Genomic DNA, 16657 nt, shown 5'->3' with positions numbered 1-16657 from the left:
TAAGCTGAACTTGCTCAACAGTTCAGTAGCCTGTGTGGCACTTACTGACCCATGCATGCAGTTAATTTTATCTTCACTGATGATAGCAATTACTTTACATTAATTGAAATAATTAATTTCTTTGTAAGCCTTTCAAATCCCATGCTACTTACGTTAAAAATATAAATAAATATGCATACATCTGCATTGGATAAAGGCCCTGAAAGTATAGAGAACAAAAGTACTGAAGGCAAATTTACCCTATCTGGTATCTATAGGGGCTAAACCAGCCACCTAAACTGCGGTATTTTAGTACCCTTGGGATGCATGATGCTTTTAAGTACCACTGCACACTTCTGTTTCATTTATTTCAGTATGAGCACTTAAAAAAAAAACCGAGATGGAAGACTTTGGTAAGAATGTCATAGAGTGGATACTTCTAAATGCTGATTATGGGACATAAGTGTAGAATTGCCCTTTAGCTTCCTGAAAATTTCAGCCTTGAAATATTTTGAAAGAGATCTATATATAGACAAAAATAAAACTGTTTAAGTATAAACACTGAATTTATTTTAAAATATACTTTTTAGAGAAATTAATACTATTAAATACTGGAAATTATCAGTAAGGCAAAATGAACACATAGTCTTCATACCTGAGTGAATAGCGTCCCAGAAAGAAATAGTATTACATCAGAAGGGACAAATCTAGGAAATTACTACTTTCTCACATTTAAAAATAAGCTATAAGACTTCTACTAGGAAACATTTTACACTGCCATTACATTATTTTTTGATTATTAATTTATAATTTGCTAAATTACAAGGCATATTACACTTCAGGCAGCTAAATAACATCACCAATCAATCACTCTTACTTATTTCCTAACAAAATAATTCTGAATTTTAAGACTTTGATGTTTACTTCCAATAAGGTAGTTGAAGTCATAAAATACACATCTATGTGAGATTCACATTGGAGGATTTTAAAGAATGCTTAGATGTACAGGTTATTGGACATCACTAAAACTATTTGAATGAGCCTCAAAAACCGTAAGTATTTCTATTGTTTCTACTACATGAAAATCAGACACACAAAGAAACATCAGCTAAAATTGTCACTGGGCACTTGAAAGTATGACAGGACATGTGCATGCAGTTGCATCCAGAAGGACTTATTTCAGTTTTTCTTGGTCTACCTAATTTCAAGTGTACTTTGTCCCATTAATATTGGTCACCAGTTGTGAAGATGTTCCTCATGAAGCAGAAATCTTCTTCTTCCTCTCTTGGATTTGAATGGATGCTATGTGTGAATCATCTATTGAAGGTAAATGGGTCTCTCTAAAAGTTAATAAGTTTTATTCTCACTACAACTTGGAGAAAGACAAAGCATACTACAAATTCTTGTGCTGGGGCACAGAAGTGCCCAGTGATTCTGCCTCTTTCCTATTCCAGTATGTATATAGGTCAAACTCAACTGTATTTCTACAGTTTTGAACAAAAACTAAACCTTCTGATTTCAAACTTAATGACAAAAAGGAAGAATTTATTGTATGTGGTGTTGTTGGGTTTCTATTCTATAAACTCAAATCACAGAACAGTATCACATAACACCTTAGAAACTAGGCAGAATTAACTAGAAGAGTTTTCATTTTCTTGTTCCACTCTTCGCTATGTTAATTGTATTCTTTTTAATGCAGTAGGTGGCCAGAGTGAGTGAGTGAGTGAGTGAGTGAGTGAGAAGGAATTTGGGCTGTAGCTTCTTATACTATTTTTGGCTAACAGTGAACTTTCAGAAAACTTTCCAGGTTGACTTCCATTTTTCTGACTTACAGTAAGGCAACCAAGATTATTTTAACAGAACAACTGATGAACTGTATTAATCCTTCTGGTTTACTCCTGCAATAGTCAGGAAGTATTTTCTGATCTTTATTGTTGCTTTGCACACCCAGTCATTCACTCATGTCATGTATCTAATTCTGTATTCTATTACTGTTTTGTTGTGCAGAGTCTAAAAAAGAGCAGATGTTCCTTGTTGATAGGGGAACCAACATTCATTTTTAAAACAGACAGATAAAACCCATAAAGCAGCAGTAGACATTTGAAGCACTTTTATGAGCAAATGAATAACTTTGTGATCCTAGCAGAAAAGGTAAAAAAATCTCATAGAATCCGGCTCTGCAGAAGATACCAAATGTGCAGTCCTAGCTTGAAAAAAGAATTGCTGTAGGCACATGAAAGCATAAACGTTTACTCAAAACATGGAAATATGACCATGCTATTCTTTTTCTCCATGTGACTCTTCTGAGTTTTGTCTCAAAAGTGCCTGCAGGTGGAATACCTCCAGCTGTAATCTGGACAAATCTCTTTAGCCACTTAGAACCAGCTTTCACTTAGGAGGCTTCAAAGAAAACTGTTGCTGCAGAAAGAGGTGATGATTTCCTTTGCTATTAATCTATTTTTAGCTTGTGCTGTGGTAGAATATCAGGGTATGACAGACCAGCATAATTTTTTTCTAGAATGAAATTGGAGTATTCCTGTGAGATATGTTCCTGCACAGAGAAAAAACCCCCAAACAACAACACAAACAATTCCAAAATTTACAATATAAATATCTATGATCAGAATGTGATATATCCTAGCAGAGTCCAGAAAAAAATCATAGCTGAGAAAACAGTACTGATTGAAGGCATGTTTTAACAGATAGAAGATTAGCACAGGAAGTATGGGCAGATCTGGGGACAGAGAACTTAATTTTTCCAGTTCAGAATTGCATTACATTAAACTAGAGGTTTTGTGTGCTTTCATGGAGGTATCTGAAAAAAATAAAGAAGGTCTAAATAGTGACATCAGACCAAGCCACCTACACCTCATCAGTAATGAGATTTCTGTGACCATTTGGAAGGGTATTACTGTCTTCCCATTAACAAATTTTGTAGCAATTTTCAAGTTTGGTACCTAAGATTTCCAAGAACTATGAAGAGTTTTAGTGCTGGAATAGACTGAATGGGCAGAGCACAACAGTAGCTTTTTAAATTAATTAAGCCTTAGCTCAAGAAATGGCACAGCATGATCAGTTTCTTGGTTTCCAGAAATAGAGGAGATGAGCTGGATGTATGACAAAGTAGTCATAAAGTAGATTAAGTTGCAAGAATCAATGTGACATTAAGGCAGAGCCTGGCCTGAACAGGACTTTTAAAGAGAAGGTCTTTAAGTTTAGGTGAAAGAAAACCATATAGAAATGCCCAAAGAAACAAACGGCAACCAACAAGAAAGTACTCAGATAGGTAAAAACAGCTCAGTAGGTCTGACACAGTACATTTTTGTCTTTAAAAATCCATTAGTATTACAGCGACCTTAGACGGTCACTGTGGTGAGAGAAGGACGAGAATCTTGTTTCTTAATCAGAAGGCTTGATTTATTCATATATGATATATAATACATTATAACTATACTAAAAAGAATAAGAAGAGAAGTTGCAGAGAGCTGCTAAGCTAAGAATAGAATAGAAAGAATGAATAACAAAGTTCTGTGTCCAGGGAATCTGTCCCTGAGCTGCTCCTGTGATTGGCTTTTAATGGTACACATGGAAGATGAGCCAATCACAGGGACACCTGCTACATTTCACAGCAGCTGATAACAATTGTTTACATTCTTCTTCTGGGGCTCTGCTTCCCAGAAGATGGACAAATGTGAAAGAAAGGATTTCTATGAAAAAATGTCTGCGACACATTAGAGCATAACAATAATCAAATGGAGGGTTCATCTGGAATAAATGCTCCATTTATAGAATATGGTTAGCCTCTGATCCATGATTCCATAAAAATTTCAGATTCACACGTCATAAACATGTTTCGCTTAAAACCACAAGAGCTACACACTGAAGTTTTTAAACAGAGACCTACAGGATCCTCAAGTAAAGCATGGTAGTAGACATTAGAGCAGAAAAAAGTACAACAGTTCAACAACAAGACACGAGTAAGCATTTTTCTTTACATAAGACTTTTTTTTTTATGCAAGGATCAGGTGCAGGAGGTGCAGAAGAGATGAAGTCTCCAAACTGGCAGTCTTTCCATGAAGGCAAGAAACTCTGTTATTAATTAATTAGTTCTCCCACAGCACTTTTGCAATAACCCGTCATACTTTCCTGAGTAACATTTTAACTGATAAGTTAAAGATCTTTATATGACTAAACCCAGGCAGTTGCAGTTTTCATTTAGCAGTGGTTCAAAGGCCAAGGATAAACATTTTACCTTATCATGACTCATTTTCTTTGAAACTTTGTGAGGCTGTTTTGGGGGAACCTCTAGTTATATTACTAGAAGTAATACCCTTCACAGGTTTCAGTAGAAAAATCTTCTGTATCACAACTGCTCATTCTATGAAGTTTTAGACATTAAAAAAAATGTTTTTAAATAAAGTGTAATTCCACTCCTTTTGTTGGCAAGAGAAGTGTACAAATTGAGGCATTAAAAAATTTATATCTGATTGTAACATTAAAGACTGTCACTTATGAAGCATATTAAGACCACCTGCTTGTGTACATTCCCCTCTGCAGGTGGCTGGCAACTATTACAGAAAATAACAAAAGTTGCTAAAGGAGCAAATATTAAAGGCAGGGGGCAGGGGGCCTGAACTTCACCTTTAAAAAAATCTATATTTTCACTTGCAAGGTTTTAGATGCTCTTGAAATTGTGTTCTTCAGCAGTAGTAAATCTATTCTCAATATAACAAGATAAGAAGCCTATGTTATTGCTATTTATTTTTTTAATATTACAACCATTACCCTAACAGGGCCAAAGCTGATTTTAACTGTAATTCAGCTATGCTTTTGGTTTAGTTCTTCATACTCACAGCCAGGGTTAAATTTTTAAAACTGCACAGAAATTAAACAAAATATAAGCCAGGGTAAAGTAGATGAATGCAAAGAAGAAAAATGAGAACTACTATAAATTACATAGATTTTAGAAATCTCTGACAACAGAACAGAGGACATCCAACTGCAGGTAGACACCAGAAAGAGAGGAGTCTTTACTTCAGCTGAGGTTTTGGAGTAAAGTGAAACACATTCCTTAAAACTATATGGCTGTCCAATATACCTTCAACTACTCAACACTTTTTCAGAGCATGCCAAATGACCAGTGTCTAAAAGGGGAAAAAAACTCTAGAATTTACACAGCAGTGGGGATAGAAGAATGGAAAATGTGAGTACTGCTCAACTCAACAAAATTAAGATCAAACATGTAGCTTTCTTAGACTATTCCTTACATTCTTAGAGGCGACACCAAGTAGGACACTCTGTAAGGATTTGTTCAATAATAGTAATGAAAAAATATGAAGCTAGAAAATAGTCTCTCAAAGTCTGGAGACAGTGTTAATTTCTGCATCTCACAATGATGAGGTCATCAGCAATCTGCTTTGAGTGTTATGTGTATAAGCAAGCTAAAAATGTTTGTGTGCTAGCACAGCTAGGTACATGTAGAGGCTTGAGAGTGAGTTGGACTACACTCTGCCCCAAGGGACATTGAGACAGACTGGGCTGCTGTTCATTTTAATCTGCTCTGTAGAAAATGGATCTTCAGCAAGAAAGAAAAAAAAAGGCAAATATAGAGCGTATGTCAGGGAGAGAAAGAAGTTATCTAAACTTTTAGGACCTTGCCAGTGCAGGAAGCCTTGCAAGACATCCACATCCTTGCACTGAAAACAGCTAAGGAAAGCAGAACAAAATGATCATTCTGCCCAAGAAGGATGAAACTTACAGGAAAATGGAAAAGGCATTTTAAAAAGTCTTTGTTCTTCACTTTGCTAGTGGATTAACTAGTGGTACTACTAATCCATAACAAAATATTTAACTAATACATAGATACAGCAAAGAGGCTACTTGAAGCTTCCTTCTTAGAAATCATGGAGCACTGGGGTCTCTGCAGCCCCCAGTAGCTGGAGATACGGCACACCTCTCCATCTGCAATTGGCTTAAGTTCAGAGGGCAGAATGAGTTAGTGGGACAGACCACATTGAATAGTACTGGCTTTTCATTTTTCCTAGGGTAGTCTGGGATAATTTTGCTATCACCTTGACTATAAAGATTCACTAATCTGGTATTTGCACTATTATCTCTGAAAAGGGTGACCTTGAAATTGGTCAAGATACTGTGCTTCTGTAGCCATTATTTTTCCTCCCCTGACTGGCTGCTGCGTTCAGCTGAAAAGGATTTCAACTCTTCAGAAAGGAGAAATAGAAAAAGAAAGCATAATAGAGTGGGGATGAAGTGCTGGGCTCTCACGTGCTGGATACTTGCCCTAACTGCAGCCCTTTCTAACAATCCTGATTTCTACCTCAGAAAAATTTGCCAGCAATTCTTCAATCAGACATCCTCACCAACATCCAGGTAAACATGCTGCACCTGGACCCAGTGACTCAGATGACTTTTTCCAACCTGAGGGACCTGAAGTGCTGCTTTTCCTTCCTGCCCCACTACACCCTCCTGCTTAAGCTAGTATCTTTTGGCTCATCTTGCTCCTTCTGCATTGAGGTGACTCCACTGTAGGGTGACTCCAAAGAGGCGCAGTCCGGCTCCTGGATGCTCTTGTTGCTCACAGAAACTGACTTCAAGTTTTGAATGTCCCAATCCACTCTTCTTTTGCCTCTGACATCACCGTGAGAGGCAGACACTTCGTTTGCTTGCCCAAAAAGCTCCCCCCTGCACCACAATTAGCCGTGGCTGCCAGGAGAAACTGGAGCTGACAAGAGCAAATTGGAAAGCTGGGCAATCAGCTCAGAGGAGAGAATAGCCCTGTGAATGTAATTGGTTAAGGCTATGAACTGTTTTTCACACTAAATGTCTGCGTCAATTTATTTCCTTAAACAAAGTTCAAAAGTCAATGAAGCACATCAAATAGAAGTATTAAATGTTTAGTGTAGCTTATAGACCAAGAGTTATATCCCTCCTGAATTCCTTTGCCATTCTCACTCTTCCTTTCAGACCCTCAATTAAGCAGCACGGGCTGTGACAGCTGACATTTAGCTGGTGTCAGCACTTCAGCCTGGGTTTTGTGTCCCACATTTGCCCTGACAGCCTACATCTTTCTTCTGTTATGTGTATTATATGAAGAACCCTGCCAGGACTCTGCAAATTCTCTGGGATCCCTCTTTAGGGCAGATGATAGAATGATAACAGGGAAAAAGAAAAAAGGTAAAAATCCATCATAGTCCTTGCAGCTCATGAAGAGCTGTTTCACAAATTTCAAACACGAACAAAATCTGCTTTGTAGGTACACAGAGTTTCAAGGCAAGGCTCAGCATTCAATTTTTTAAAATACAGATCTTCTGCTAGAGATCTCATGTGGTTCTTTGTGAAAACAAACAAAAGTGCTCAGTGTGTATTTGAAAGGAAGTTAGATGACTTTTTGTGTTGTGACATGGTCTTTTTTTCTAGGAAAGAGAGTATTGGGGTGTGTACCTTGTGCATACAGATAAAGTTTACTGGGTGCAATGTGCAACTCAGGCTGTTTTGCAGATGAATACAAAGTCCAAGAGACACAAGGATAAGAGGTGACCATTTGGAGGCATTTTCTCCGGTGAATTGTACACTGAACTTTTAACTATTGAACACAATGTGAACAATGGAGAATTTCCTGTAAGGATAGGTTGTCATTTGATATTTCTCTTGTGTCCAGCTAACATGCCACTCTACAGTGAAGAAGGCTGCTGCCCACCCTGCTATGGTGACTTCAAACTGGCAGACAGCGCAGGTTGCTTTCACTGTAGCAAAAATCCCAAGGTATGACCTTGCTGAAGAGCAGTACTGGCATTTAAGGGCTTTATGGCTGGCTTTGCTGACATTTAAAAATGAAAAGCAGAAAAAAGCCAAACTGTGAGGCTGAGCAGAAGGCACACAACATAATGCCTCTGCACTATCACCAGAATAGGCCGGGCTTACTTAAAGCTGATTTGTCACATGTCGCCTTTCCTCCTATGTTTTTTAAAACTTCCGTGCTTTTCATAAAACAGTTGACTAGAAAGTACCTATTTCAATGGATAGCAATCTGCATCATCATGCCAAAATTACCTCATTGGCTTTGAAACAGCTACAGCATCTTGCACACAGATTTGTGGAGTGAAAAAAATGTGATTAAACCAAACGGATACAACTGGGAAAAGCAGGCTCAGGCCACACAACCACTCTTCATTTTTTTCTAAAGTTAAAAACGTTTTGTGTTTCTAGCCTAAGGTTAAAAGTGAGCTGTATTTGTGTCCCTGTTAGCTTCTCTGCTTCTGACTATTCTTAACCTAATAAAAAAAATTATAGCTGCTCTACCAACCCCCTTTTCTTTAGCCTTATACCAACACAGCTATGAGAATACAACTGCAGTATTGGAAGGGTAGGACAGTATCTCCAAAACATCAAAAATGACACTCTAACCTACTCTACCAGGTCATTTAAAACAAAGACTCCTCCTACTCAACTTCATATAATTTCAGTTTTTAAAACTGCTGTTGCCAGATGAGTGTGTACTATAATACATTCTACCACCAGAGAGGAAAATCCAAACCACTTACTTTCCTACCAGCTGATTTGGCTTTCCTTTTACTTGGAACCACGGATCTGGAGAATAAAGCAAAGCCACAGCTGTTAATAAGAGGCTGCAAATCAATCTGTTTCCTTCTCACATAAGCAACTACTATAAGAACATGAAGTGATTTGGACTGGAAATGAAGATATAACATATATGGGCTAGGACAGTGTCGTGGGGTGACAGCCTTTATCCCAATATCGTGTGCTGTGTCTGGCAGCTGTGCCTTCCCCCCCCACCCCCGGCCATCTAGCTGCAGCAGGATGGGGAAGAGGTGGGGGGGGGGGGTGTGACCAGGCACTTTTGGCTTTTGGCTTTTGCTGCTTGGCTTGGCTAGCCGCTTGCTTGCTTGCTTGCTTGCTTTCTGCTTTTGCGCTATTTTTTTTTTTCCTTTTCTTTTGTTCTCTCTCTTTCTTACCCTCCCCTGAAGATACTGGACCGGCTCCGGACCTGACCTGAGAGCTCCAGGACACCCGAAGCCTGCTAGAGAAACTCGGCGCCCTTCACAACACAGTCTGGTCCCTTTTCTTTTCTTGTGTTGGGGAGTGTTCTTTTGTTACTTGTAAATAAATAGGTTTTGTTTTCCACTTTGCTCCTCCGAGCAATGCCTTCCCGAACCCGGTGTTGGGGGAGGGGTGGTTGGAGGTTTGTTTTGTTTTGGGGGGCTCCCTCGTGGAGACTTCCCCTAATTTGTCCTAAACCAGGACAATATATTTTTTGGTGCATTGGCCGGGAAATCGGAGGTCAAAAACAGTGGAAAAAAAACCTATAACAATAATATTTTGGTTTTGGTTGTTTTGTGGGCATATTGGTGATTCATAATGTCATTTGGAGTGGAAGCTTGCCGGTTTTTCTGGTCCCTAGGGGTTTTTGAAGTTTTAATATCTTTGTGGTCCCTAGGGTTATTTCCCTACCCAAAAATAACTCTGGTGTTGTCCCTAATAATAGCTTTTGTAAGTGGGGAGCACTAACCAGAGTAATCATTGCGCTGGCCTTATGTGTGATGATGTGTCGGATAACAATGCTGGACTTTATTTCAGGAATGTATGGATTGTTGTCATGGCTGTGTACTCAGTTTGTTTGGGGAGAAGAAGAGGAAGGGGCTTTTCAGCCTTTGTCTTCCTTCTCCTACAAATTGTTGACATCTCTATTAGAAAATACTGAATTTCCCCTGAGTTTGAAAGAAACCATCTTTCTGGCATTTAATTTATTAAGCCTTTTCTATACTGTCTGGAGTGTATATAAAATAAAAGCTGAGATTTCTAGAGGGGTTAGAGAGACTCCTGATTCAGGAGTAAAACAAAGCAGGAAAAATCTTGACTGGAGTGGGAAATGGGAGGATATGGGCCAGACTTTAAAGGAATTTTCTGATCCTATAGACTGGGACTTTCCATCTGATCAAATTCAGAATCCAGTCGAGGTGGCAAAGTATTTGAGGGAGAAGTGCCATGGTAATACTAAGGAAGAAAGGATTACTGCAGTGAGCTGGGCCTTGGCGTTTGTTTACCGTACTCTGCTAGATACTGTGGAGCAGCAGATAGCAGAAAGGGAACAGGGAGATAAGTTAGTTACTATCCCAGTGACCCAGGCTGCAGCTAACATCCCAGGCTCCAGGCTAGCAGCTGAATCAGACAATAGGCCCCAAACCATGGCTGTTGCAGCTAATACAAGAGGTGGAAAGTGTAAAGGCAAGACCGATCGAAAGGTGGAGGATGATGACGATGATGCAGAAGAAGGACCCTCACCAAAATCAGAGGCCACATCAAGGGGCACAGAATCTGGAGCTAATATTGACTCCTTTTCTCTGAAGGACCTCAGAGGCCTAAGAAAGGATTACAGCCGACAACCTGACGAATCTATAATTAGTTGGTTAGTCCGCCTTTGGGATGCTGCAGGGGAGGTTACGATTTTGGATGGTACTGAAGCGAGGCATTTGGGATCCCTGTCACATGATCCTGCCATCGATCAAGGTGTGATGAGGGGGGCTAACCCTCACAGCCTCTGGGAACGGATCCTAAGAAGCGTAGCAGAACGGTACCTGTGTACGGATGATCTCTATATGCAGCAGACACGGTGGAAGACCATAGAACAGGGGATCCAATGCCTGAGAGAGATGGCGGTGGCAGAGCTCATTTTCTCAGATGACACAACAACTAGGAATCCGGACCTGGTACCATGCACTCCTGTAATGTGGAGGAAACTTGTGCGACTTGGGCCACCTGAATACGCTTCTGCCCTAGCAATAATGAAGCGAGATGATACATATGAGACTGTGCTCGATATGGCAAAGAAGCTTCGAGCGTACGCAGATGCTGTGCATGGCCCAACTCATGCCACAATTGCAGTAGTGGAAACCCGACTGCAGAAACTAGAGGACAAAATAGAGGAGAATCATAAGAAACTCTGGGAAGAGATTAAGGAGGACCTTATTCAAATCTCAGCCGTACAAATTAGAAGCCCTGGTGTCCAACGCTGGCGCTCCATTGATGGGGAGAGAAGGTACATCCCACGGGCTGAGTTATGGTTTTTTCTGCATGAGTCTGGAGAAGACATGAGAAGATGGGATGGAAAACCCACCGCTGATTTGGCACAACGGATGCGTGATTTGAAGAAAAGAGAAAGTATCACCAGAAAGCAGCTCCAGTCGCTCGTAGCCGAGATGTTAAGTATGACGATGACGATGACATGTCCGATCCCCTTGAAGGAACTTCTAAGGCATATGCCCAAGGAAAGAAGGACAATCTGGCTTAGAGGGGCCCTGCCTCCAGCCAGGAAGAGGCACGGGAGAACCGGGTTTTTTGGAAGGTGTGGATCAGATGGCCTGGCACATCAGAGCCACAAGACTATGAAGCATTGGTTGACACTGGATCACAATGTACCTTAATGCCATCGGAACACGTGGGGACAGAACCTGTTTCCATTGCTGGAGTGACGGGGGGATCACAACAGTTGACTTTGTTGGAAGCTGAGGTGAGCTTGACTGGGAAGGAGTGGCAGGAACATCCGATTGTGACTGGTCCAGAGGCTCCGTGTATTTTGGGCATAGACTTCCTCCAGAATGGCTATTACAAAGATCCTAAGGGATTCAGGTGGGCTTTTGGAATAGCTGCAGTGGAGATAGAGGGTATTAAACAATTGAATACCTTGTGTGGACTATCAGAGGACCCATCTGCAGTAGGACTCTTGAAGGTAGAGGAGCAGCGAGTGCCAATTGCCACCTCAACAGTGCACCGCAGGCAGTACCGGACGAATCGAGATGCCGTGATCCCCATCCACAAGATGATCCGAGAGCTGGAGAGACAAGGGGTGGTCAGTAAAACCCACTCACCCTTTAACAGCCCTATCTGGCCCGTGCGAAAATCTGACAGAGAATGGAGATTGACTGTGGACTATCGTGCCTTGAATGAAGTGACTCCACCACTGAGTGCGGCTGTACCGGACATACTGGAACTGCAGTACGAGCTGGAGTCCAAGGCAGCAAAGTGGTACGCGACCATTGATATAGCTAACGCGTTTTTCTCCATCCCTCTGGCAGCAGAATGCAGGCCTCAGTTTGCTTTTACATGGAGGGGAGTGCAGTATACCTGGAACCGATTGCCCCAGGGGTGGAAACACAGTCCTACCATCTGTCATGGACTGATCCAGGCTGCACTAGAAGAGGGTGAGGCTCCAGAACATTTACAATATATTGATGATATCATTGTTTGGGGGAACACGGCAATAGAAGTGTTCGAGAAAGGAGAGAAGATAATTCATATTCTCCTGGATGCCGGATTTGCCATTAAGAAGAGCAAAGTCAAGGGACCTGCCCGAGAAATGCAGTTCTTGGGGGTGAAGTGGCAGGATGGACGGCGTCAGATTCCTGTGGATGTTATTAACAAAATCATTGCTATGTCCCCACCAACTGATAAGAAGGAAACACAAGCTTTCTTAGGTGCTATAGGTTTCTGGAGGATGCACATCCCTGAGTATAGTCAGATTGTGAGACCCCTTTATCTGGTTACCCGCAAGAAGAACAACTTCCATTGGGGCCCTGAGCAGCAGCAAGCTTTCGTCCAGATCAAGCAGGAGATCGCTCATGCTGTAGCCCTTGGTCCAGTCAGGACGGGACCAGATGTGAAGAACGTGCTCTACTCTGCAGCCGGGAGCCATGGTCTGTCCTGGAGCCTTTGGCAAAAGCTACCTGGCGAGACCCGAGGCCGACCATTGAGATTTTGGAGTCGGAGCTACAGGGGGTCTGAAGATAACTATACTCCAACAGAAGAGGAAATCTTGGCTGCCTATGAAGGAGTCCAAGCTGCCTCGGAGGTGATTGGTACAGAGGCACAACTCCTTCTGGCACCCCGACTACCGGTGCTGGGATGGATGTTCAGAGGAAAGGTTCCCTCTACCCACCATGCCACCAGTGCTACTTGGAGTAAGTGGATTGCCCTCATTACGCAGCGCGCTCGAATTGGGAAGTTAAATCGCCCTGGGATTCTAGAAATAATTACAAATTGGCCCGAAGGTGAAAGCTTTAGTGTCGCAGATGAGGAACAAGAGCCAGTGACCCGGGTTGAGGAAGCTCCGCCATACAATCAGTTGCCAGTAGAAGAAACACGTTACGCTCTATTCACTGATGGTTCTTGTCGCGTCATAGGGATGAAATGGAGGTGGAAAGCAGCTGTGTGGAGTCCCACTTGACGAGTTGCAGAGGCTACTGAAGGAGAGGGTGAATCCAGTCAATTTGCTGAAATCAAAGCTATTCAACTGGCCCTAGGTATTGCAGAGAGAGAGAAGTGGCCAAGGCTCTATTTGTATACCGATTCTTGGATGGCAGCCAACGCTCTATGGGGATGGCTGAAGAGATGGAAAGAGGCCAACTGGCAGTGCAGAGGAAAACCAATTTGGGCTGCGGAAGAGTAGAAGGATATCGCTACTCGGTTAGAGAAGTTACCTGTGAAGGTTCGCCATGTAGATGCCCACGTCCCCAGAAGTAGAGCTAATGAAGAGCAGCAAAACAACCAGCAAGTACATCAGGCTGCAAAGATAGGGGAGTTGAAGATAGATCTCGACTGGGAGCATAAGGGAGAGTTATTCTTAGCACGATGGGCCCATGATGCCTCAGGCCACCAGAGTAGAGATGCCACCTATAAGTGGGCACGAGACCGAGGGGTGGATCTAACCATGGACAGTATCTCTCAGGTTATTCGTGACTGTGAGACGTGCGCTGCCATTAAGCAGGCCAAGCGACTGAAGCCCCTCTGGTATGGGGGGCGGTGGTCTAAGTACAAATGCGGGGAGGCCTGGCAGATTGATTACATCACACTGCCTCAAACCCGCCAGGGCAAGCGCTATGTACTAACCATGGTAGAAGCCACCACAGGATGGTTGGAAACCTACCCTGTGTCTCATGCTACAGCCCGTAACACTATCTTGGGCCTTGAGAAGCAGGTCCTTTGGAGGCACGGTACTCCCGAGAGAATTGAGTCGGATAATGGAACTCATTTTAAAAACAATCTTATTAATACTTGGGCTAGGGAACATGGCATCGAGTGGGTATACCATATCCCCTATCATGCACCAGCTGCAGGGAAGGTGGAAAGGTACAATGGATTGTTAAAAACCACCTTAAAAGCATTGGGTGGGGGGTCTTTAAAAAACTGGGAGCAGCATTTGGCAAAGGCTACCTGGTTAGTTAACACTCGAGGTTCCACCAACCGAACGGGTCCTGCTCAGTCTGAGCTCCTTAATATAGTAGATGGGGATAAAGCCCCAGTGGCCCATGTCAGAGGTTTGTTGGGAAAGACAGTATGGATCAACCCTGCCTCGAGTACAGACAAACCCATCCGTGGGATTGTCTTTGCTCAAGGACCAGGTAATACATGGTGGATAATGCAGAAAGATGGAACAACACGGTGTGTACCTCAGGGAGACCTGATTGTGGGATGAGACTCATATATGACTGTCATTGTTTGTTGAATGTGAGACAGAAGGAAACTGTAAGTGTCAAAGGTTTGAGTAAGTGAAATGAAAGATTTTATTGTATGTTCACGATATGGGATAAGGGGTGGAGTGTCGTGAGGTGACAGCCTTTATCCCAATATCATGTGTTGTGTCTGGCAGCTGTGCCTTTCCCCACCCTCCCCCCCCCAGCCGTCTAGCTGTGGCAGGATGGGGAAGAGGTGGGGGGGGGGGGTGTGACCAGGCACTTTTGGCTTTTGGCTTTTGCTGCTTGGCTTGGCTAGCCGCTTGCTTGCTTGCTTGCTTTCTGCTTTTGCGCTGTTTTTTTTTTTCCTTTTCTTTTGTTCTCTCTCTTTCTTACCCTCCCCTGAAGATACTGGACCGGCTCCGGACCTGACCTGAGAGCTCCAGGACACCCGAAGCCTGCTAGAGAAACTCGGCGCCCTTCACAACACAGTCTGGTCCCTTTTCTTTTCTTGTGTTGGGGAGTGTTCTTTTGTTACTTGTAAATAAATAGGTTTTGTTTTCCACTTTGCTCCTCCGAGAAATTCCTTCCCGAACCCGGTGTTGGGGGAGGGGTGGTTGGAGGTTTGTTTTGTTTTGGGGGGCTCCCTCTTGGAGATTTCCCCTAATTTGTCCTAAACCAGGACAGACAGCAACAGTCCAATATATATTTCAAAATGGACTTCTGGGGGGACAGAAGATGTGTGTGAATAGGAGGAAAATCAGTGTTTTAGAGAAATTCTTACTACTGCATGGATTTTCTATGCTTTCTTACAGAATTACTGCGTTCCCCAGCGCTGATGGTTTTCATCATAATCTTGTAGTATGTTTCCCAATGGAACTGCATTTATGACATGACTTCTTCGACCAAGTACCTCCACAGTATTCCTCATTCTACACATCAACCCCTAATTAATCTAATTCCAGTAGTTTAAACAGTATTTAATCACAAATAGAGAGTTTGAATTTATTGCAAAGTAAAACACAATCCAGAAGTGCACTGGCAAAAAGGACTACTTCTGTCTTCTTTAGGATATTCTTGAGCTACAGAGAACTGAAAAAAAACAGAGAGCATTTACAACAGAAATTTTCCACCTGTCTTTTAAAGTGGTTCAGCACTTTCAAACTATGCCAAAGGGAATAAATAACACTCAGCAGGTAATCTACCTTAAAGGGACAAAACAAAGCATTTTTTTTAGCATTGCTGGATACATAATAATACACAAGAGGATGCTCTTTATAGCCCCTTGCTATGAAGAACAGAGTCTTCACACAAAAGTGTATGGAAATGCTATTATTTGTTGTCACTATGGTCCGACGGCCAAGAGATAGACTAAGCCTTAAAATTGTTCCTTCACATTTTTGACAATAAACAGTTCTAGAGCTGTTAATCATTTAAGACTTATCTTTACAAATTAATTAATTTTGAGAAGGACTAATTTTTAAGCCATAATTCTTGAGTGGATTTTTTTTGTTAGGTACTCCTAAAGACCTCATGATCACCCTGTAACTGACATTATTCTGTGGATTTCATCATTGCCCCTTCAGTAACAAAGAGGAATACAAAATCATGTGAAGATTTAGAAGTTCAAAATAAGGCAGTCACCCCCATAAAGCTCTGCCTAAAACGGAAACAACTAACATTGCTAGGAGTGGCAAAGGAAAGGAAATCCAAGACAAGAAGGTTAACTTTATCAATTACAATTCCTTTAGTAATAGTACAGTGCAACAACATCAACCAAAATACAGCTACTTGTACATAATACAAAAATAAAGTTTATACTGTGCTAGGAATTATGTATTGAGCTTAAAGAGTGATGTATAACATTTTCTCTTAAATAATATGGTCAGGTACACTCAGCCAAATGGATGCACTAACACACTCTCTTTGAAGACAAACACATAAAGAGCAGTTTCTTAGTTCAGTGTATCCATATATCATACCTCAGCTAGGATTTGAGAGCAAGCTAAGTCTTTCAAGTTTTCCCTTTGCTACTGTTCTTTATCTATAGCACAGCAGTTCTACAATCAAATGGTGTCCAGGTTTAGAGCAAGTTTGGGGAAGAATCCCCCCAAAGGAGCTCCAGTGGGAAAAGCAGATCCAATCGGCCCCTCCCCCCCTCAACTGGTCCGGGAGGAAAGAAAAATACCTCCTTGGAG

The sequence above is a fragment of the Zonotrichia albicollis genome, chromosome W (genome assembly GCF_047830755.1).
Source record: "Zonotrichia albicollis isolate bZonAlb1 chromosome W, bZonAlb1.hap1, whole genome shotgun sequence".
Taxonomy (NCBI): domain Eukaryota; kingdom Metazoa; phylum Chordata; class Aves; order Passeriformes; family Passerellidae; genus Zonotrichia; species Zonotrichia albicollis.
This window is presented reverse-complemented; position numbering follows the sequence as displayed.